The sequence below is a fragment of the Pelecanus crispus genome, chromosome 1, assembly GCF_030463565.1.
Source record: "Pelecanus crispus isolate bPelCri1 chromosome 1, bPelCri1.pri, whole genome shotgun sequence".
Taxonomy (NCBI): domain Eukaryota; kingdom Metazoa; phylum Chordata; class Aves; order Pelecaniformes; family Pelecanidae; genus Pelecanus; species Pelecanus crispus.
In genome coordinates, this window is record NC_134643.1 from 171,334,900 (window position 1) to 171,357,619 (window position 22,720).

The window sequence follows — 22,720 nt, forward strand, 5'->3', positions numbered from 1 at the left end:
TCATGTCTTACACATTCACTATTGAGTTTAAAATAATGTATGTTTTAAAAGTCTTTTAACTACTTGTGGTTATTAAAAGGTTTTAACCTTTTCTTTATATGTTGATCTTTTCTATACCAGGATATCTTCAATGAACCTCAAGGCTACTAGATTACCTGTATGTCTACCTTCCATTCACTAACATAACAAAGATCCTGACCCCTAAAGTGAGGGCATGTATATCTTTATGTTTCTTTTAAGATGGAATTTATATTGACATGGCTTTTAGTATTTAATTTTTATACTCTCTACACAGGGTTGTTTCATTGCAAGGGAAAGCTTGCTTGGTTAGGTGTTTTTACTTATGTATTATGGTAGCTGGGATGAGGATAATTTCATTGTATGTGTTTTCAAAATTTCTTTCAAGTAATTTCTCCTTTAATTTTGGACCTATTTCTTGTCAAGGACTTGTTCTTCAGAGTAAGTGTAACACATTTAAAATACCTTAGAGAATGTAGAGGGGACTAAATTGTAGAAAAAAAGACAAAACCAGAACATTTGTTCTGGAAAGCTGCAATGTTTTCCAGATAATTACTGTGAGTAGCCTTACAAATAACACCAGTTTACTAATTGAACAGACAAGGTAAGCCATTTAGCCCTTGTTAAAAGTAATTGGATATACTATGCTGATTCTGCTTCATAGTGATTATTCCAGTAAAAGACATTTAACTTGATGTCAATTAAAGGTCAAATCTTGTTCCCAGTGAATTCAATGTAAGTTTAATCCTTGATTTCAGCAGGACTAACGTTTCATTTTAATGAGTTATATGCTAGTATAGATAATATAAACCTAATAAAGTATTGCCACAAGGTAAACCTAGCCTGCTTTAAAAACACAGATCTGCAAATCTTTATCCAGATGGTCTCATCTGAAGTTAATTCAACACTATGGAAAGGATTTGAAGGTAGTTTTTTTATCTATGTATCTGTTTTTGAATTTTTAAATAACATTTCAGTTCAGAACTATTATGATTCAGAAGATTTATACCAACCTCTGTCTTTCATGTTTTTTGCTTTCTTGAGAAAAAGAGGAAGGTTTCTGGAAAAACAAAAAGAAAAAAAAAAGAAGGGATCAAAACCGGATGTAAAATCAAGTGTGTTTTAATTCATATTCCTCCCCCTAGGTTTTATACTGAAAAAGATTAAAGAGAACTTATCACTGTATGTTTCTTCATACAAATGTAAGTATAAAACCAGAACTTTGGTCATCCTTGTGATGCCTGAATTGCTGTTGTTTGTGTGAGTACCCCGGGGGCATCTTAAGAAGCCAGAAGAATCTATGTACAACATATTCACAGGCGCTGAGTGATTCTACATTATGAGTATGATCATAATGCATGACAGTCACAGAGCAGGGAATTTGGAATCCCCTACAGATGTGCAAAAAACTGTGCGCCTCGGATGCATCTGATGCAGCCAGCATCTGACCAGCTGCATGTTGGCTGCTGACTAGCAGAACCCCTTTTCAAAATCAGGGTCCGGAATTTTGAGGTCTGTGGCTGCATCTACACTGCTAAATGCAACCAGCCCATAAAGTGCCTCCTGTCTCCAAGACAAAATAGTACCCCAGATTACTCAGGGGCAGCCTCTGTATTGCAGACTGATATGTCCAGAGCATCTAACACACAATTTTGAATCTCTTCTGGGGTCATTGTGATGTCCTTGTGGTATTGAGACATGATACTTATTTCCTGTGAGGTGTGCTTTTGGTTTTTTTTTCTTTTTTGTGCCCCGATTACAAAGTGTGTGAACAGTATCAGAGCTGCATGGCAATAATCTGTGAAATGTCATCATAACTCAATTTTAGAGCATGTATTTCTTATCCTTGGAATATGGAGGTTATGTAGAGTTGTCTGATCTGCTAAGTCCAATGGAAGTGTGTTGGAGGACCATGTAAGGCAGAGCACCAAGGCAGCCAAGCTTGGAATAGTATTGCCTAAATTGCCTTTTAGGAAAGACTACACCTTCACCCCTGAACAATGGTTGAGCACTGTGTCAGAGCATGTTAAGGTGCACAAAACCATGACAGTAAATATAGAATCATAGAATAGAATCATAGAATCATTTACGTTGGAAAAGACCTTTAAGATCATCCAGCCCAACCATTAACCTAACACTACCAAGTCCACCACTAAACCAATTAAGAGCAGAGTAACAATTTCATGCTTCCTGGCTTGGTGGATGGATTATTTTTAATGAAAGTAAAAACTAGGAATCGTTAAGATTGGAAAGGATCATCATTCTAATCATCGTCCCAACACCACCGTGCCCACTAAACCATGTCCCAAAGTGCCATGTCTACATGTTTTTTGAACACTTCCAGGGATCGGGACTCCACCACCTCTCTGGGAAGCCTCTTCCAATGCTTGACTATTTCCGTGAAGAAATTTTTTCTCATATCCAATCTAAACCTCCCCTGGCACAACATGAGGCCGTTTCCTCTCGTCCTATCAGTAACTACCTGGGAGAAGAGACTGACACCCACTTCACTACAACCTCCTTTCAGGGAGTTGTAGAGAGCGATAAGGTCTCCCCTCAGCCTCCTCTTCTCCAGGCTAAACAACCCCAGTTCCATCAGCCGCTCCTCATAAGGCCTGTGCTCCAGACCCTTCACCAGCTTCGTTGCCCTCCTCTGAACACGCTCCAGCACCTCAGTGTCCTTGTTGTACTTAGGGGCCCCAAAACTGGACACAGTATTCCAGGTGTGGCCTCACCAGTGCTGAGTACAGGGGGACAATCACCTCCCTTCTCCTGCTGGCCACACTATTCCTGATACAGGCCAGGATGCTGTTGGCCTTCTTGGCCACCTGGGCACACTGCTGCCTCATGTTCAGCCGGCTGTCGACCAATACCCCCAGGTCCTTTTCAGCCAGGCAGCTTTCCAGCCACTCTTCCCCAAGCCTGTAGCGTTGCATGAGGTTGTTGTGACCCAAGTGCAGGACCCGGCACTTGGCCTTGTTGAACATCATACAGCTGGCCTCGGCCCATCGGTCCAGCCTGTCCAGATCCCTCTGCAGGAGCATCCTACCTTTGAACAGATCGACACTCCCACCCAGTTTGGTGTTATCTGCAAACTTACTGAGGGCACACTCAATCTCCTCATCCAGATCATTGATAAAGATATTAAACAAGACCAACGCCAAAACTGAGCCCTGGGGAACATCACTCGTGACTGGTGGCCAGGTGGACTTAACTCCATTCACCACTACTCTCTGGGCTTGGCCACCCAACCAGTTTTTTACCCAGCGAAGACTACGCCCATCCAAGCCATGAGCTGCCAGCTTCCTAAGGGGAATGCTTTGGGAGACGGTGTCAAAGGCTTTACTGAAGTCCAGGTAGATGGCACCCACAGCCTTTCCTTCATGCACCAGGTGGGTCACCAGGTCATAGAGGGAGATTAGGTTGGTCAGGCAGGACCTGCTGTTCATGAACCCATGCTGGCTGGGCCTGATCCCCTCGCTGACCTGCACATGCCTGTTGAGTGTACTCAATATGAACAGCTCCATAATCTTCCCAGCACCGAGGTCAGGCTGACAGGCCTGTAGTTTTCCGTGTCCTCTTTCCAGCCGTTCTTGTAGATGGGCGCCACTTTGGCAAGCCTCCAGTCATCAGGGGCCTCCCCTGTTAACCAGGACTGCTGATAGATGATGGAGAGTGGCTTGGTAAGCTCTTCCACCAGCTCCCTCAGTACTTTTAGGTGGATCCCATCTGGCCCCATAGACTTGTGAGTGTCCAGGTGGCATAGCAGGTCATTAACTGCTTCCTCCTGGACTATGAGGGCTCCATTCTGCTCCCTCTTTCTGTCTTCCAGCTCAGGGGACTGAATGCCCTGGGGATAAATGGTCTGGCTATTAAAGACAGAAACAAAGAAGGCGTTAAGTACCTCAGCCTTTTCCTTGTCCTCGGTGACAATGTTCCCCTCCGCATCCAGCAAAGGATAGAGATTCTCCTTGGTTCTCTTCTGGTTGTTAATGTACTTGTAGAAACATTTTTTGTTATCTTTTACAGCAGTGGCCAGATTGAGTTCTAGCTGGGCTTTTGCTTTTCTAATTTCCTCTCTGCATGACCTAACAAGATTCCTGTACTCTTCCTGAGTTGTCTTCCCCTTCTTCCAAAGGTGGTAGACTCTCCTTTTTTTCCTGAGTCCCAGCAAAAACTCCCTGTTCAGGCAGGCCGGTTGTCTTCCCCACGGGTTCATCTTATGCACACAGAGACAGCCCGCTCCTCCGCCCTTAAGACTTCCTTTTTGAAGAATGTCCAGCCTTCCTGGATCCCTTTGCCCTTCAGGACTGTCTCCCAAGGGACTTTCCCAACCAGTGTCCTGAACAGGATTTTATCACGGAGGTGCTACCACTGTTGCCGATGGGCTCAGCCTTGGCCCGCGATGACACCGTCTTCGAACTGGCTGGCATTGGCTCTGTTTGACACAGGGGAAACTTTTATCAGCTTCTCACAGAAGCCACCCCTGTAGCCCCCTGCTACCAAAGCCTTGCCATGCAAACCAAATACAAAAAGTCAGAAAATAAATTCACTACAACTTTGGCCCAAGATCAGTTCACAGGTAATGGAGAAGGAGTGGAGCTAACAGTGAAAAGAATCAATAGGTGGCAGCCAAATTCTACCTGTTATATAGTGGATCATATGCTTATAATTTATAGTTTCTAGTTGTATAGAAGAGAACAACAGATCACTATATAACTAAGGATAATCTGCTCATCTTACACATGGCATGACTGGCAACACAGCAACACTTTTATGTGGGTTTGATAATTTCTATTGGATGTGAATTTTGGGCATGTTGCAAAAGATTTGTTTTAAACAACTGGACTCTTCAGAAGTGCTATAGTATTCAGCAACGAAAAAAAAAGAAAATACCCTGGGCACTACTATATATTTATCTGTTGTATTTATTTATTTATTCTTGGTTCTTTTGGCAGCATATGCCCATACTGAAAAAAAAAATATTTACGACAAACAGGATGTCACTGGAGCTCAGCTAAAAGGTTAATTCCTGCCTTACAGTACTTAGGGCCAAATTCTGACAGCCATATGGAAGAAGGTCTAATGATAACTCCTCCAAAATAGCAGCACAGATGTGTTATCAAAATATTATTTGTATGCTGGGTAAACATAGTATTTTCACACATTAAATGTACACACAATCTGCAGACAGATGACATGGCTGGATGAAGGAGCAGACACATAAGTTAGAGGTCAAGAATAACCCTAGGCCACTTATCTGTGCAGTCATACATGGTGCATTTCAGCTATTTGGTTGTTAGTCTGATGTATAAAATGGATTGTTAGTATTTTTTATTTCTTAAGAGTAAATTTCCTTAACATGATGATACAGACATGAATGTGTTTTCCAGAAATGGTAATTTTCACACTGGATGGTCTAAACCTCCAGTGAAGGGAGGAATGAGCCATTATTGGGTCTGCACTGGAACACCATAGCTTAAACAGAAAGACAAAAAAAAGGAACCAAGCAAGCAAAAAAAATTTTTAAATTACATTTTCCTCATGCACACATATGCATGCACGAAGGCTATAATTATGGAACAGAGAGGCGGCAACATTTGCAATATTAGCATTAGAGTGTGAAAAAAAAGCCTGTTTAGTGTAGTGTTAGCATGACATTCAGCTAAAAACATAAATTTCTGCACTGCCTAGCAGATAGCCTAAATAAAAACCAAAGTAGGAAAACTAATGTTTGATGAAAAATTATATACAGAGAGAAAAAAAAGTGTAACTAAGTGCTACACTGCTTTCAGTTTCTATCTGAGTTTCAGAGAAATGTCTGGCAAATCTTTCTTTCATCATGATCTTTATGATAATCCCAAATACAACTTTTCTAAAGAATTGACAAATACACTCTAGATGCCTTATCTTCTTTCTAGAATAGAGAGGGAAAAGAACCATACATATAAGTCATGTTTACCCTCTCTCTCTTCTCAGAGTTGTTTTATTCTTTGTGGAGAGTTTATTTATTTTTTTATTTATTTATGCAGGCATGCAGTAACTGCTATCTGGAGCTTACATCCACATAATAATGTTTTTCACTTACTCTTTATTAGTTGCAGAGTATATTTTTACAGCATTTATGCATTTTCTTCAATCTGCAGGAATTTAAGAACTATGCTGGCTCATGATTTGGCTGCCAGCTAAGTTTGAACCTTACAGCTCCCAAACTATCTTTCTTCACTACTGAAAGCTGTTATGATTAATATATTTCCAAGACAGAAGAAGTTTGAATCAATTTCACAGTTGTATATTTTAATACTGTGATAGATGTCAAGACTCATAGTAAAAATTATCTGCATCTTCTACTGTAGCTATTGCTTTTTGTCATGATTGTGTCTCTATCTGAACAGAAGTTGTAGAAATAAAATAATTTTCTGCTTAAAAATGAAGTTTGTTTAAGCTTTTGTTCTATCTCAAGGACCTGCTTGAGCCAAAATATGTGTCTTTACTATCTGCGGTAAGCAATTAATTGCATTAGTTGGTACTTAAAGTAGGATTTTTAGATGAAGAACAATTAATAGTAAAGAGTACATTTCAGAAACAATTCAAAAGAGTTCAGCTTCTTATAGGAAACAATGAAAGCTACACAAAGTACTGATTTTCAGGAAGGGTTAGGAAATGATAAGGCTAGGATAGGGAAGCTTTTCCACCTGTGTGCTGTAAGCTCCACATCATCTGGCAGACTGCTCATGCACACCCTTTACCATACAACTGTTACCTGCAGCCACTTCTGCTCTATCAAGCACATAGACAATATTAGAAAGTAGCCAAATGTCTAATTTGCGTAAAGCACACCATTTATATATTTAAGAACTTTACTAGATCAGGACCAGAATCCTGAGCGTCTTATGGGACTACACAATTACACATATCACAGAAAAGCTGAGAATGCAAACAGGGAGTTTGTGTCTTGTATTGTTAGTGGTCAAAGAAAAAAGATATTTTCTTTATTTTTGGCATAGCTGTACTCCTGTCCATTGACAACATTGTTTAAAAACAGTGACTAATAAGCTTGTTTCAATTTTAGATAGATGAATTAGTGACAATATGCTGATTTAAATTTATGTACTAAAGAATGTAACTCACAGCAACGTAGGCAATCCATTATTGAACCTCAAAAGCACACCAATACCTAACAATTCTGGTTTTCTTTTGCTTTTGTGTTGATTTTGGTTTTGGTTTTGTTTAATTGGTTGGCATGTCTCCAATCCAGACAGTTCTTTTATATTTCCAATAGCTTGCATGAACTTAGCTTTAATCATTCAGTTAATGCCATTAATCATCTTGCAGTTCTAATTTAATCAGAGCAGACTAACAATTAAGTTTTTGTAACAATGAGAGCTATATAATAAGGCCAACCTGCAATTGTTTTTAATATTTTTTTTCTTTTTTCCCTTGTAGAACTTCCATGTGACCTTAACATTCTTCTGCTCTCTTTCTTCATGAGTTACACCTTTAGTGCACCGTACTGGGATTTGATTTTTCCAAACAAAAAACTAATTAAATGTAATCAACATCAGCAGCTTTTGTATTCAGAACAGGATCAGTTGGAAATTGTTTGGTTAAGCCGATGTATTCTCCATTAAACTTATTCCAATTGTCTTTTCATTGTCTAAATCACAATTAATTTAGTGGTTATATTTTTAACATATGTTCTACCTTTATCATCTGAAAAAGACAAAATGGAAGAGGATTGCAAACTGATCAGAAAATAAATATTGTCCAATATTGTACACGGTACATATCAGATGAAAATATATCTTTGTATCCGTCTAAAGGAAATATAATTTATTTTATATTCATTTGCTGTTAACATTCAGATTAAAATTCTAGCAATTACAGAAGCCAAACTGAAGTCAGATGATGTTTTAAAGCCATATGTAGCCTTCCATGGAGACGTATAGAAACCTAAATCTATTGGTTAGGAATTTTACTATCTGAAGGTGCTGGCTTTTTGAAGGAGATGAGGAAAAGTATTGTAGGACTGAGCGTTTACTTGTTTTATGAGTATCTTCAGTTTATTTATCAGTATGATGAAGCTAATAAACAGACTACGACTGACAGACAAGGTGCTGCAACAATACGCTTTGTTTTACTTTACCCATGTTTACATGGCAGTTTACAAACAGATACAAGCAAGCTCATGCAGTGTTACACACCAGCCTGTTGCTAGCCAGATGCTTGCCAGCTCCAACCAGGAAGCCCTGAAGGCAAGTTAGCATGCTGCTAAGGCTGAGCTTCTGCCTCGACGCACAGCTTGTTATTCTGCGCTTGACACTGATCTATTTGTGACTAAACAGCTGTTTGAACTAAACATAACTTTGGAAGAAAGCTAAATCCTGAGAAAAAAAAAAGGCTACAGGTGAAGAACTACCTGGATGCTGGTTAGCTACTAATGTTAGCACAGCTGGAAAAATGGGGTAGCTGTCTAGTGTTTGCATGCAAAAGTAACCCACTTTGACAGAGATGAATGGAGGCAAATCTGTTACTGGGTGGCTGAGCCTAACACAAGCACATTCTTTTCATTTAAGAGACAAATTTAGAAGCTGGAACACTTTGTTAATTCTAAATGTGATCAGCTAACTTCAGGCATCTTTTATGTTTATGTTCTGAAGTCTTTTACTTTAATCTGACCTCAACACTGCAAAAATGTATATGGCTTCAGCAGAAGCAGCTGGCATGCTAAGCACATTATGGAATCAGGGTCAGGATCTACGTATTATGTACGTGGTTATAATAACCACGTGACACTAAAGAATTATTAATCCTCTAACCTGCATTAAGTCATGCTTCTTAAGGTTACACCTCAATATTTTAAAAACTCAGAGTCACTTAAGAAAAGCTTTAACACAGTAAATCTGCCAGATATCTAATTTTCTGTTCGCAGCTACAGTTTAGTAACACTTCGAGAATCTGATTATTCTAATCAATTCCAAAACTGCAAGGTATCTCAGTGAATATATTTCAAAGACAGAAGTTTGAAAAAATTTCATGAAAGTACATTATAATATTGTGATAGATGTGAAGTTCTTTATGGCAAAAATTGATCTATATCTTCCATTTTAACTATAGAATAGAATCGCAGAATAACTTAGGTGGAAGGGACCACTGGATGTCTCTAGTCCAACCCCCTTACTGAAAGCAAGTTCAGTAAGATTGGGTTGCTCAGGACCATTTTCAGTCGATTCTTGAACACCTCCAAGGTTGGAAAACCCACCACACTTCTGGGGCAAGTATTTTCAAGTATTTTACCACCATTATGGTAAAAACAAATTCTTCCTTATATCTAAATTTCAGGTGTTATAACCTGTGTCCAGTGCCTCTCACCCTTAATTTACCTTTTGCTTTTGCTATGACTGTGTTTACCTGTGACAAAATTTGTAAAAACAATGTAGTCTTTCGTTTGAACAATGTAGTATGTTTAAGCTTTTCTTACATATGAGCTGCTTGGGAGAAATATATTGATTTAGAGTACAAACTAGACCATGGCAGATGTTACGATCCGATTTGGATGAGAGGAGGGTCCCCTTGTGTTCTAACGAGCCTTAGACAAGTCTGGGGGCCTAGGGGCGGCTAGACCGACCTCTCATTTCAGGTTCGATCCCTTTGAGCGAGATTAAGACACAAATGAGGTCAGATGTCATAAGTCCACCCATTTATTAACCACTCGGAGAAGAGAGAAAAATAGCGATAGAGAAGGAAGGAAAACAAGAGAGGAAAATTAAGCAACAGTGTCGGATAGGAAAGCGCAAACAGTCACCACCATGGATCCGCAGTGTCCCAGGGTCCGTGCTTCTGGGGTCTTCGGTGGCGGGGGAATCACACCAGGGTCTTCAGTCGCAAGGGATCACACGGGGGTCTGGGGTGGGGGTCTTTTATAGGCTGTGTGCCTGAGGCAACAGCTTCACTCTTGCAGGGAACCCCTTCATGTCCTGCTTGCCCAGGGTGACGGCACGTAGCCCGGGTCTCCAAGCCCCCCTATGCCCAGGGTCTCATGCGCCGATCGCGTGCACACGCCCACAGCCGATCGCCCGCTCCCAGCAGGCTGTTACCACGGCCTCGCCGCCGGCCTTGCTGCCATGCGAGCGGGTGACACCCCGCACACCTTCCTGCAAGGTCCTGCCCGCTTCATGTGGGCAAGCTTTGAGACAAATGTCCAGCCATTTCGTCCCTCACAGCCTAGAATAAAGACGTTGATGTTTTGTTTGAGACTCGAACTAGTAAAGATTATTAATAAAGTAATTTCTTCAGGGAGATGAGGCAACCATTAAGAAATACTGGGAGTGTTACAGAAACTCTTTCTTTGCTCTGTTTTAAAGAGACTTTATAGTTTGGTTCTATCCTTTTTTTTTTAAGAAGAAAAAAGTCTCTCAAACTTAAGCTGTCTCATTTCTGTTGTGAAACCTGAAATTTTAGACAGTCTAATTCATCATTATGTGTTTTTATTTATTTTCTTACTTCTGTGTATTTTCTTTATTAGAACTGCAATTATTTTGATGTGCCAATTTTCAGTCCCTTCTTTGGGCAGTGATGACAGCCTTGGAACTCAATTCTTAAGGAGCAGAGATTTAATTAAGAGTTATACACCACTTGAAAGAATGAAGAAACTGAATTTGAAAGTGCAGAGAGTTGACCCTGGCCAGCAGCTAAGCACCCACACAGCATCTTGCTCAGTCTCCTCACCATCAGCAGGATGGAGGAGAGAATAGGAAGAGCAAAACAAAGAAAACTCATGGAACAAGATAAAGACAGTTTAATAAGTGAAGGAAAGAGGTGAAAAAAAACCCTGTGATGCAAAAACAATAACTTTGCATCTCCCACAAGCAAACTGATGCCCAGACAGTCTCTAAGCAATGGCCACCTTGGAAGGTGGAAGACAACCACCTTTCTTCCTTTACCTCCAGTTTTTATTGCTACATATGACATCTTATGGTATGGAATATCACTTTGGCCAATTTGGGTCAGCTGTCCCAGCTGTCTCCTCTCCCAGATTCTCTCCCACCCCCAGCCTATTCACTGGGGGGACAGAGCGGGGAAAAAAGAGACTACTTTGACACTGTACAATCACTCTTAGGAATAACCAAAACATTGATGTGTTATGAACACTGTTTTAGCCAGAGATCCAAAACACAGAACAACATGGTCTGCTATAAGGAAAATTAACTCCATCCTGGTCAGAAACAGTACAAAAAGCAATCCAAAAGTTCCACGTTTCATCTGAAAAATACCAACAAAATTTTAGCATCTCAAATACCTCATATATATGTACTTGAAAATAAACCTTATATAGCCTGCACAGAAATCCAAAGAGGAAGAAGGGAGTTGGATGGAGGACCAAAGAAACTGAAGGCTATGGTATAAACATTCTTTATTTTATTCACATATTCATTTGAGATATGATGCAATTTTTTCACTGTGATACCTGTGAACAATTTACAAGTTTTGCATATGAAGAATTGCTACTAAATAATTTTAAGTTTTTCTAATTTTTATATTAATATATATGATTTTAGTCATATCTCCCAAGACATCTTTGTGTTCTTACATATCAACTACAGTTTATAATCTTAGAATGTACTTGTCTTAGCTTCAGTTTGCTATTATAACAAGCCTGAAGAGGTTAGAAAAGTAGGAAGAAGCAAATTGTTATACAGCTGTTGTAAAATCAGATAGCTCCATGGATTTTACTGCAGCTATACTACCTATGCTCTCTTCATGTATAAGCATTTACTCTCATATAGCTCTCTAAGAGAAGACTTAAGAGTTCAAGGCAGGTTCAGGTTTTCTTTGTAGTCAATGGATATTGATGGGTGCTAATGGATATTGAAGGGTAACTAATCTAATTATATGAAAAGTAAAATCTTCTAGAAGTTCTTGTGTCAAATAAGCTTGATAACAATGTAGACCTTAAAACTTATCATTTAAATGGCTGAAGCTGGATCAGATACAGCCCACTCCTGCTGTCTTTATGTGTATGGAAAAAGTGCATTTTATTCTCTCTTACACCACATTCTCCATTCTGATACTACTGCTTTCCAGAGACTTCTGGATGAAAATAAAAACCAGGATTCAGGGTTATTTTTTGTCAAGAATTTCTTTCCTGACCCTTGCCTGTGTGAGTTTTTATCATTCATGGCACTTAGAGGTTCGTTTCAGCAATTCTGACATAGTGTAAGGAAACAGATATTATCAGCAGGGGAGTATACACAGAACAGAACGACTTTATATTAGTATGTAACAAAAATGTTCTCTTGAAAATAAGTATAAAGAGTATCATAACACAATAAAACAAAAACCCAAGGAGGAGAGTACCTGGAAACTGGAATCTATCACTTTTATGTATATAATGAATGCTGTTGGTTTAGTAAAATTTCAGCTATTAAATTTATGATAGTTGTAAATGCCAATAAACTGTGCCTCAGTATGCTTATAAATGTACTTGAAAATGTACGTCACACTTTTCAGAGGTTCAGGACAAGCACAATTCACTTTCATAACAACAGGATCTTGAAGTTCTTAGCCACTTATGTTTAGAAGCATATAAAGGCTTTATGTGCTGTAAGCCACCCTCTGTTGAAAAGTTTTGGCCTCTGTATTTCTCTCTAAGATGCATACACACATGAAGTTTGGGAGATCTAAAAAGTAAAAACAGACCTGTACTGGGGTTTTCATGTGCATACTAAAGCAAGCCAACTTGCTAAAGCAAACTATCAACACAAACAGCAAGACCCAATGACCTCAACTGTGATAAGAGAGGAACAAAGCTTTCTTCCAGAAACTACAATGGGAATGAGGAGACCCTGAAGAAAAGATGCAGATAAATACCACAGTTTCTGACTTACTCGTTGAATGTACTTTTGCTGATTTTTATAAATGGCTCTCTTAGGAGTAATCACATTGAGAGACAGCAAAGCCAGGTGAGAATGGAAGAAACTATCCATTGTTAGAGCAGTAAGACAAAGAGCTGGCAGGATAAAACTTGATCTTACACAGTACTTTTCCAGGTCAGACTTCTACTGAAGTTAAAGCATTTAGGTATGAATTTTAATAATATTCCTATAGAACATATATACAATAGAAATTGCAGGCATAAGAGAATATGGCCACATGAAAGAGCACTGTAATCACAAACCAAGGAAGTTAATAAGTTTTTTATCACAGACTCTTTGAGATTTGTGACTGAAAGCTGAATAAAACACCTAACAAAGCCCCCAAACCAAACAACTGCACCCTTACCATTTTTCCTTTGTCTTTAATGATCAGACACAGGAAAAATCATAAGTTATTGATGTGGATGTTATGAAGCTTTATTCCTCATTGCTGATTGTCAGCAAAACAATATGAAGAACTCCCAATAAGGAGGGATGCAATATGCAGTCATTTCGACTGCAGCCACTTGAAGTAGTTTGTAACTTTCAACTATCTAGGATACTGTAAAACTAAAAGGGAGAGAAGTAGTGGAAGAAGCCATCAAGATACTTAAAAAGTGTTGTTCCATTACAATATTTTTGTTTGTTTGTTTTAGTAAAAGATAAGAAGCTATGGAAAACTAACAAATATAATACAACTGGTAGGCTAATTGTATCAAGAATGCACTTTTTATTGGCATCATTCCTATTTTCAGTGCTGTGTCAGGTGATCTAGTAGGAAGGCACAAATATTCATAGACACAACTGCAGCTTATTTCCTCTTCAAATCAGTTTAATCATGCACAGTTATCACAGCTCATCTGAATAATTTGCTAATGGAAGGGAGTACAGTGAGATAATGTGAATATTATAGAAGTCATCATTACAATTCTTTAACTGAACTTGAGATAAAGTATTTTCAACTTAGAGTTAAGCACAATTTATTAGTCTTTTAATTAATTAATACTGTTTTGGTCTTCATTGTTTAATAGCTGACAACATAAACTGTCACTTACTTCTAGAGATGTTCATATGATAACAATCAACGTAATGGTTCCCACTATTTCTTGGCTCCTATTGAGCTGAACTACTACAAGAGACAACAGTTCACTGGCAGCATCAACAAAACCTTTGAAAAGCAGTAGAGTCTCCTGCTAAGGTGGAACACTACACACAAGCTGTTGCAGAATCAAAAGCAAAACACTGTTCCCCTCAATTCTATCAGCACAGCTGATAGAATGTAGACATTCTCTGTAGACATACCTTTAGTTTTAAAGACAAAAAGTTTAATCTTAAAGAAGGATAAAATAATAACCTAGCCCATTATCAGTAGGAGAGCTTGGATTTAAGGGCTTATCACTAGTCATAAGAAAAACTTAGCCTTACCTGAATTTGTCAATGGCAATGAAATGTGTGACTGAGATCAATATAGTATAAACACCAAGATTCACATGCTTTTTAGGACCATATCAACTGCAGCTGAGAAGTATCACCTGAGTTTTTAATCAGTTCAATGACTTTGATTTAAGGAGTTGACTTTGCCATAGCTGATAGTATAATAAAGTAACAGTCCTTCACTCTTGGCTGTTTTCAACAAGGAAAAACTTACAAAAATGGTTTATAAGAGTTGTTATAATTATCAAAGTTAAGATAAAATTTACTCCTAATTCTTCCTTGATTGTAAAAAAATGCAGTGTTCATTCCTCAGAAAGATCAAAAAGAGAATAAAAAACATAGAAATAAATCTGGGAAAGAGTTCTGGATAGAAACTGAAACAGTAATATGACAGCTGGAAAATAAATAGCAGGAGAAAGAAGGGATGTTGTTTTATGAAGAAACTGAAAGAGAAAATAACAAATGCAACTTCAGGTGTATAGGATACATTCTACTGTGTTAGACAAGAAATGTGTCTGGTAAATCATTCAAATTTAATTGGCTGAGAGAGCAGGACCATTTTCTGACAAAAAAAAAAAAAATCCTGAGTTTTATTAGATGATGATACTGTTGTTATTGAATTGCACTTTGCACAAGAACTGCAGATAACAAAAAGCAAGCAAACTTATTTCTGTGAAAAAGGGAGCTTAAACACTACAGTTGGAACAGCACTTCATTTTTTATCTTTGCACAGAAACTGTCTTATGAAAATATACCTAAACCTCTTAACTTAAAAGATGGCATAGAGAGAGGGTATGTGTACTAGCCAGCAGAAATCTTTGGTAAGGTGGGTTTTGTCAAGAATATCACATGGAATTTCTTCTGAAGTTCAGTTTTAAAATTTCTTTTAAAGTGCTATCATAACTCATATGAAATGAAAAATAAAATTTATTTTGTTGTTTTGTTTCCTTTATAATGAAACCACAAAAGGCTCCAGCAACTCTGTCTGATTGAATTTAAATAGTCCAACTGGTCCAATCATTAAATTTATTACCTGGTAAAAATTCACAACAAGATACGTGTTAATAAATTTGAAAACTTTGTGTAGTGTCCAAAGTTGGAATTTTGCTCAAACCAGGCCATAAGGTTTTAGTCAATTCATTACACTGTCATGGTCTCATAAGCCATTTCACAGTCTGAGTCCATAAGAGATATTGCAATAGATAATAACACAAAATGTTCAAAGTGAGCTTCAGATAATTTGTGGTTTATCTTCTCAATTAATATTCTTGATTTTCTGTGAATACAAAATTTTACATAATCCGCAGCATATGTAAATGCAAAAGCACTTAATTGCTGGTGGTCGTATTTGTGGCTGTATGTGAAAGGACGTCTTTAAAAGTTACTTCTAGTTTTCCTCTTTTGGTGATGTGGCAACAAATAGAGATCTGCAAAGTTAATTTAAATGGAGACTTAGGCGTTTAAATGGCCTTGGGTTCTGTCTTGTTTCCAGCATTACCTAAGTCTTCAACAAACTGTCTAGTATCCTGAGGTGTTCTTGCTTAAATACCAATGCTTAGAAGTACTTTGGTCTAAGGATATATTAACTTATTTCTCACATAAGGTCTGTTATATTCTAGAATTTGTGGAAAAACAGTTCTCCTCTGCATGATACGTTTAATTTTTTTCAGACTGCATTTTGGTTGTAGTGATACTGATCTTTTATACATAGGAGATTAACAGTTAGAATGTTGTCCTGGGATCAAGATGACTTTTACAGGTTTTAAAAATGCATCCCACACATCTCAGGAAAATAAAATATCATTAAAAAACAATCATTCCAAGTAGATGGATATATTGATCAAACCCAGCCCCTGAGCAATCAAGAATGCAGGAGTAACTAAGACCAGAAATAAATCAGGAAAGAGGAACCTTTCTACTTTAGTGCACTGCCTTTTTGAGATTTAATACTTTTAAACTAAAAAGAAAGTTTAGTGTATCATGAAGTTCTGTCTAAGGCACCCACACATAAAATGACAATTCTGGCTTCTCCTTTTCGGTCTGTTTTGCTTATACAGGTCTAATACATAATAAATGCTCAAGATGCACTTATTGCCATTTCCTTTCCCAGAAGGAAACTCAAACCTATCATGCAAGTGTTTTTCTGTAAGTTTTCCAGGTCCATATTAGAACTTCTGATTAAATTAAAAGGAATTTCTGAGGCTAATTGCATAAGACAAAGTCTACCTACGGAACTATCCCACACATTCCATGGCATAGATTGACCAGCACATGCACGGAAACATATCTTTCCAAGAGGGTGAAGGAAGTGATGATAAACCTAAAGATCAAGTGTTTTGAATCAGTCACTAAAACATGTGTGTTCTGGAGTAGTAACAGATGACCTACCTGCTACCACAACCTGCTTTGCACCTTCAAAACTCCTCCAAGTTTTCATGCCACACTGAGGTCGTGGCACATTAACCCTCAGTTTTGTGTTATAAAAACATTACTCTGGTGAGCTTTATATATCTCTCCCATTTTCTAGAGACTTCAGGTCTACATTGTTAAATAATAGAGGGCCATAGAGCTAAGTCAAATTCTGGATCTCTCTTTCTTCTCACTGCTCAGTCGATATCTCACTCCCTCATGCTGTTATGGACCGTTCTAAGGAACTCTGTCAAGACAAACCAATTAGAAAGGAGGTTTAGTCCAAGCAGTTTTCAAACAAATCATTGATCAGTCCCAGGTCTTTCAGCCTTTCCTCATATGAAAGACGCTTCAGTCCCTTAATAATCTTTGTAGCTCTGTTGTTGTCTCACAAAGGGAGTTCGTTACCCAGTGTGCAAAAATCCAATTCACACACTGAGTCAAAATATCAATTTTATTTCATTTTTGTACAGAGGTGGGTGCTAGGTGGTAATTCCACAAAGCTAGCACACCAAACAAGACTTTCTGCACCTTATTTATACACAAAACTTACAGAGTTAGTAATTATCCTTTTTACAATGATTGGTTAGTAACTACCATCCTATCTGCTATTGGTCAACTATATTCTAATTAGTTTCACTTGCTACATAAATTAGCACACATGCTCCTTACGGGTGTTGGGGGGCAAATCCTTTTGGTCCTAAATTGAGTTGGTGGTTGCGATCTCCCCCTGCCGGAATTACCTTTCCCCCAGTTAGTTTTTCAGCTATCATCCAGTTTTTCCAGCACCTTCTGGGGCAGGATGTTCCCTTTGATCATTTTCTCAGTACTTCTTCAAGGTCTAGTTGCTCCAGGATGTCTTTGGTTAAAGGATACTGAATGTTTGTTCTTCTGATTAGGGATTATTAAGTGTCCTTTACTTGCCAGCTTGCAAAAACATCTTGGCCTGATACAGTGTTAGCTGAGTTTCAGCACCGTGGTGGACTCACTCCAGTATGTCCATGCCTCTCTTGTACTGTAGAGCCCAGAACTGGACACAGTACTCCAGATGTGGCCTCACCAGTGCTGAGGAGATGGGAAAAATTACCTCCCTTGACCTGCTGGCAATGATCTTCCTAATGCAGCCCAGGATTGCTGACCACCTTTGCCACAAAGGTGCATTGCTGGCTCATGTTCAACTTGCTGTCCATCAGGACCCCAAGGTCCTTCTCAGCAGAGCTGCTTTCCAGCCAGTCATCCCCAAGTATGTATTAGTGCCTGGCATTATTTCTCCCTAGGGGCAGGATTTTGCAATTCCCTTTGCTTAACTTCGTGAGATTTTTGTCTGCTCATGTAGCACACCTGTTGAATTCCCTCTGAATGGCAGCACAACCAACAGTTGTATCAATTATTTCTCACAGTTTTATATCTGCAGACTTGCTGAAGGTGCACTTGGTCCCATCATTCAGATCACTGATATTAAACAGTATTGGATCAAGTACTGACCCCTGGGTTACACTGCATCTCAGAATAAAAAGTTTTTAGGGCACCTGGAGTATTTTGTCCTACTCCAGAACATAATTAATTTTATATGGACAGAAAAACTTGCAGAAAGCAAGCCTAGCGGTAGACATTTAACAAGTAGGATGGACTGCCAAATCTGTGCAGCATATACTGAAAGTAAGGGCTTGCCTCCACTGATTACTGTGGAGTACTCATGACTCAAGATAATCTAACCTACTCTGAGCTTTCTTCAAACTTCATCATTATTCCAGGTGGAGATTGCACTGCTTATTATGAAAATTTTGTTGAAGCACAGACTTACAGTTTCAGTTGCATTCCAAATGGGATGAGTGATGGTGTACTTAAAGGTCTAGTTGCACTGTCTCCATTCTATATGGAAAGATATGTGCTTGTGATGACAGTTGTGAGCTTTCAAGCCAACACGCAGATCTCCAAGTTGCCGGCTTAGATTTGTTTCATTGAGTACTTACTATATTTCGGACAACACCAAGGGACTGATGAAAAATATTTTTAGTTGTTTGAGTATAAACTGCAGAATTTATGTATATATATGTTCATATATATGTATATATAAACATGGACATAAGTGTTTTCTTAATTTTTATGTGTGTCTCTATATGATTAGTCTTTTTAAATGAAATGGTAGAGCAATTTTTATTCTATGTTCCTACTTTGATAAGACTCAAAAGCTACTCATATTTGCTCTCTCTAAAAGAAGATAAGGTATTATCAGGATTCTTTTTTATTTGCTTATTCATATTTCACTTATCATCCATCACACTGTCTTATTTTGACAAGAGCTAATAGGATGTGGTCTTGTCCCTTTTTTCGTGCTGGCATTAGAAGTTGTCCTTGTAGCATACATTTCTGTCATTTTCTGTAGTTGTTTCCTCAGGTTTCTTTTCTCCTCTAATCCTCCATATAAAAAAAAAAAAAAACCACAAACCTAAAAATGTTCCAACCCAAACTCAGACTAAACTGCACACAGAAAAAAAAACCCTTCTCATCCTGTTGCCATGAATCATAAGACTTGGTACAGCCCTCCTTTTCTCTTGGTTTTGTGTTTTGGCTTTTTTTTATGCCAGTACTCCAGCCAAAATGTCACTGAGTCATATCTTCCCTTTAGTAAGTCTTGATTCTTGCTCCATCATATCTTTTCTCCGTCTTGCTCCCTCTCCTCTTCAGCTCAATCTTGATTTTGCTTCATCCAGTACTGCTAAAGCTGTTTGGAGCAGCTGAAACTGAGCCCTCACAGCAAAAGATCCATGATCTATGACATGAATATCAAGAAAAATTTGTATTGTGATTTTAATTTTTTGTCATTATTATTTTTCTTTTTTTTCCCTGTTTTTCTAAAAATAGCAGCAGAGATAAGATACAGATCTGGTTTTCCTTGGTGCCATTGCAGAGTCAGAGGGAAATATATACCTTTCTGGAAAACAAGAAGAAAGAAAAACAAACAAACCAGCCTTGTGCAGCTAGGGCCACTTGACCATCTCAACTGTTCTGAATAATGTAGATGACTAACATGCTTCAGTAATTTCTAATATTCTACCCCTGTTTTCAAAATTACCAGTGTAACATGTCAGAGCTTGCTGTATGGTAACAACCATATTTCACTACAACTTTCAGCTGTCAAAGCTCTGTGTTGGAGAGTGGGAGGAATCCAGTACAGGAATCTGAACAAAACAGTCTTAATACGGTTGTGAAAGGAACCATGTATCAACATATATGTCCCAAATTTTATTTCCTCTTCCCCCCCCCCCCCCCCCCCGCATTTTTTCTCATCACAGCCAGTGCAGCAGAGCCTAGAGAACTTTGAACATCAAAAAGGTTCCCATTAGAGACCACATCAAAAAAATACATCTTGGAGAGGGCAGCACATTCTAATAAGAAGATATTTGTCAAAAGTATTTTGACTAGCTCTGGTCAGTACATTCAAAATAATCCTTATTGCTTCCCCATGATGAAAGCAGCATCCTGAGCTGTCATCATATATTTTGAGACATACAACCAAGAATAATTTCAGCAGTACGGTGTGTTAGGACACTAGATATTTTTAGATATTAATAATAATTTCTAAAACATTTTGTTTAGAAATATTACTGGGTCTACAATTATTATTCAAGCAATTAGTATGCAACATGCAAAGTGAATAAGAGCAAGAACAGGCCATAAAATTGTTGAAGTTTCTTGAAGAACATAAAAAGTCTGAAGTATTTATTACATTTTTCTTATTTCCTTATAATAATGCCCATTTTATAAAACCAGCATACATTTATCAGTATACAAACAATGCTCAAAATATTCAACATCACATTTTTTTCCTATTCAATGATTGTTTTGCAAAATAAAATTTAAAATGTAATGTAAAAGTAGAGAACTTTGATTCATTCTTAAATATGAAGATATCATTACCCCTGTTTTGCCACAGGGGGTATTATTTTATCTTCAGGAATTTATCTCTTACTCATTTGTTATTACTATTAATATAGCATTTTGGAAAGCCGTTTTAGCCATGAAATAATGACTTAAGATTTTGAAGTGACACCACTCTAAATCTTAAGTTATTGCTATAATTGTTTTTAATGTCAACAGTTCTTGGTTTAACTTAGCAGGTTAGGTCTTGTAATGGAGGAAATGCTAGGAAAACCATTAGAATGTGAGGAAAAAAAGATCAACATATTAAATACTAAGGCCACCAACATGCCAAAAATATTTGTGTTGGATCTCAGTATTGTCCTTTAAAGCTGGAGTTTAAAGGAGAGTTGGTTTATAGCACTGGAAGTGTTAAAATTAAACAGTATACTGCTCAAAGTAGCATTATCCTGCAGTGAGTGTCCTAATGCATTTAGTGAGGTATTATTATATACTCATTATGAGCCAATTGATTTTTAGTTGCCCATTTGTCCAGAGGAAGTGATTTTTTTTTTTTTTTTAATAAGACAAATAAAGAAGCAATAGGGTTCTTTTGGTTTGGTTTTTAATTGTCATCTGTCATTGAGGTAAAGAGTGGGCAAGTATCTTATATGCCAAGGCAGGTAAATTTTTACAACTGTGCTGCAAGGTTACTAAATTAATACACTTAATGAGACACAGGAGTTGTTTCAGTTTCTGATCAAGGCTCTGGGGACCAATTATCCAGCTAGAATAAATCAATAGCTTCCATGAAGGAAAAGACTTTTGCTGTATCTTTTTCACAATAGGTAAATTTTATTTCTCATACTTTGGAAGGAAGGTAATGACTGACAGCACACAACTTGAATATCTATAGGGTAAAGACTGTTTAGTTTTTTTTTTTCACTGTGTCTAGGATTCTTGAGGCCTGGTTCTTGATCAGGATCTCTTGCTGGATATCACAATTAATAAGAGAAAAAATGCTTTCAATCTTTGCTATACTACCACTCATCTGTGTGAAAGAGTTGCAGTGAAAACTGAATTCATGAAGGCTGAAGATGTTTTAGTGTTAAGGAAATAATGGAAATTATAAGCAGATTCAAGGAGTTAGAAGGGGGATAAAAACTTGAGGATTCAGAAAAGTGGAATAAATGAGCTTAGTATTTTTTAGATAGTAATAGTTTACTGTGCTCAGAAACAGAGGAAAAGACTGTGTTGCCAAAGAGATACAGCAGTCCTCCTTAATTCTAAAATAACAGGTTTGGGTTTAGATACATTTTCACATGGAACCCTGAGTTAGTTCTGTACCTTTTTTAAAAGAAAAATTGCTAGCCAAAATTCTAATTTTATGAAAAGTCCTTCATGTAGGCTTTTCAGCCAAAACTTAGTTAACAAATCTTCTGACTATATTTAACATTTTTTTTAATGATAAAATACTAGTTGCTAATTTTGATACAAATTTTCAGTTCACACTTTATTTATGATTATAGGTAATATAATAAAGTATGTAATAATATATTAATAAATAAAGCATAAAGTATATAAACAGAAATTTTAATAAAATATTTTTCATTTAACAAAATAAAAAATCAATCTCTAAAAATTAAAGTTTCCTAAAGATTTTGAACATGTGAAATGCTTCAAAGGCTGACATTTCTAATATCTATAGGAGTCCACATTTTAAGGACAACATTCATAATATATTGCAAGATATTTGTGTTTTTTTCAAAGTTTTCTTAAAAATATTTTATTGACAGGAAAAAAGCATAATATATTTTTCTGCTCTCACATAGTTATAAAATGTTTTTCATTGATAGAAGAGATTAGAATCTGGCTTGTGGTATTTAGAGACTAACCAAATTATGAAACACCAAAGATAAAGAAAAAAAGGTTCTCTGTAGATTACTTTAACTACAAAATCACTGGCAAAAAGTTACCAGGCATGTCTGTGATGGTGCATTTGAGATTCTGGGCACAACATTAACAGGTTCTAAAAACTCTTTCTTATTGACATGTAAGTAAATTTTATCATTAAAATATCACTG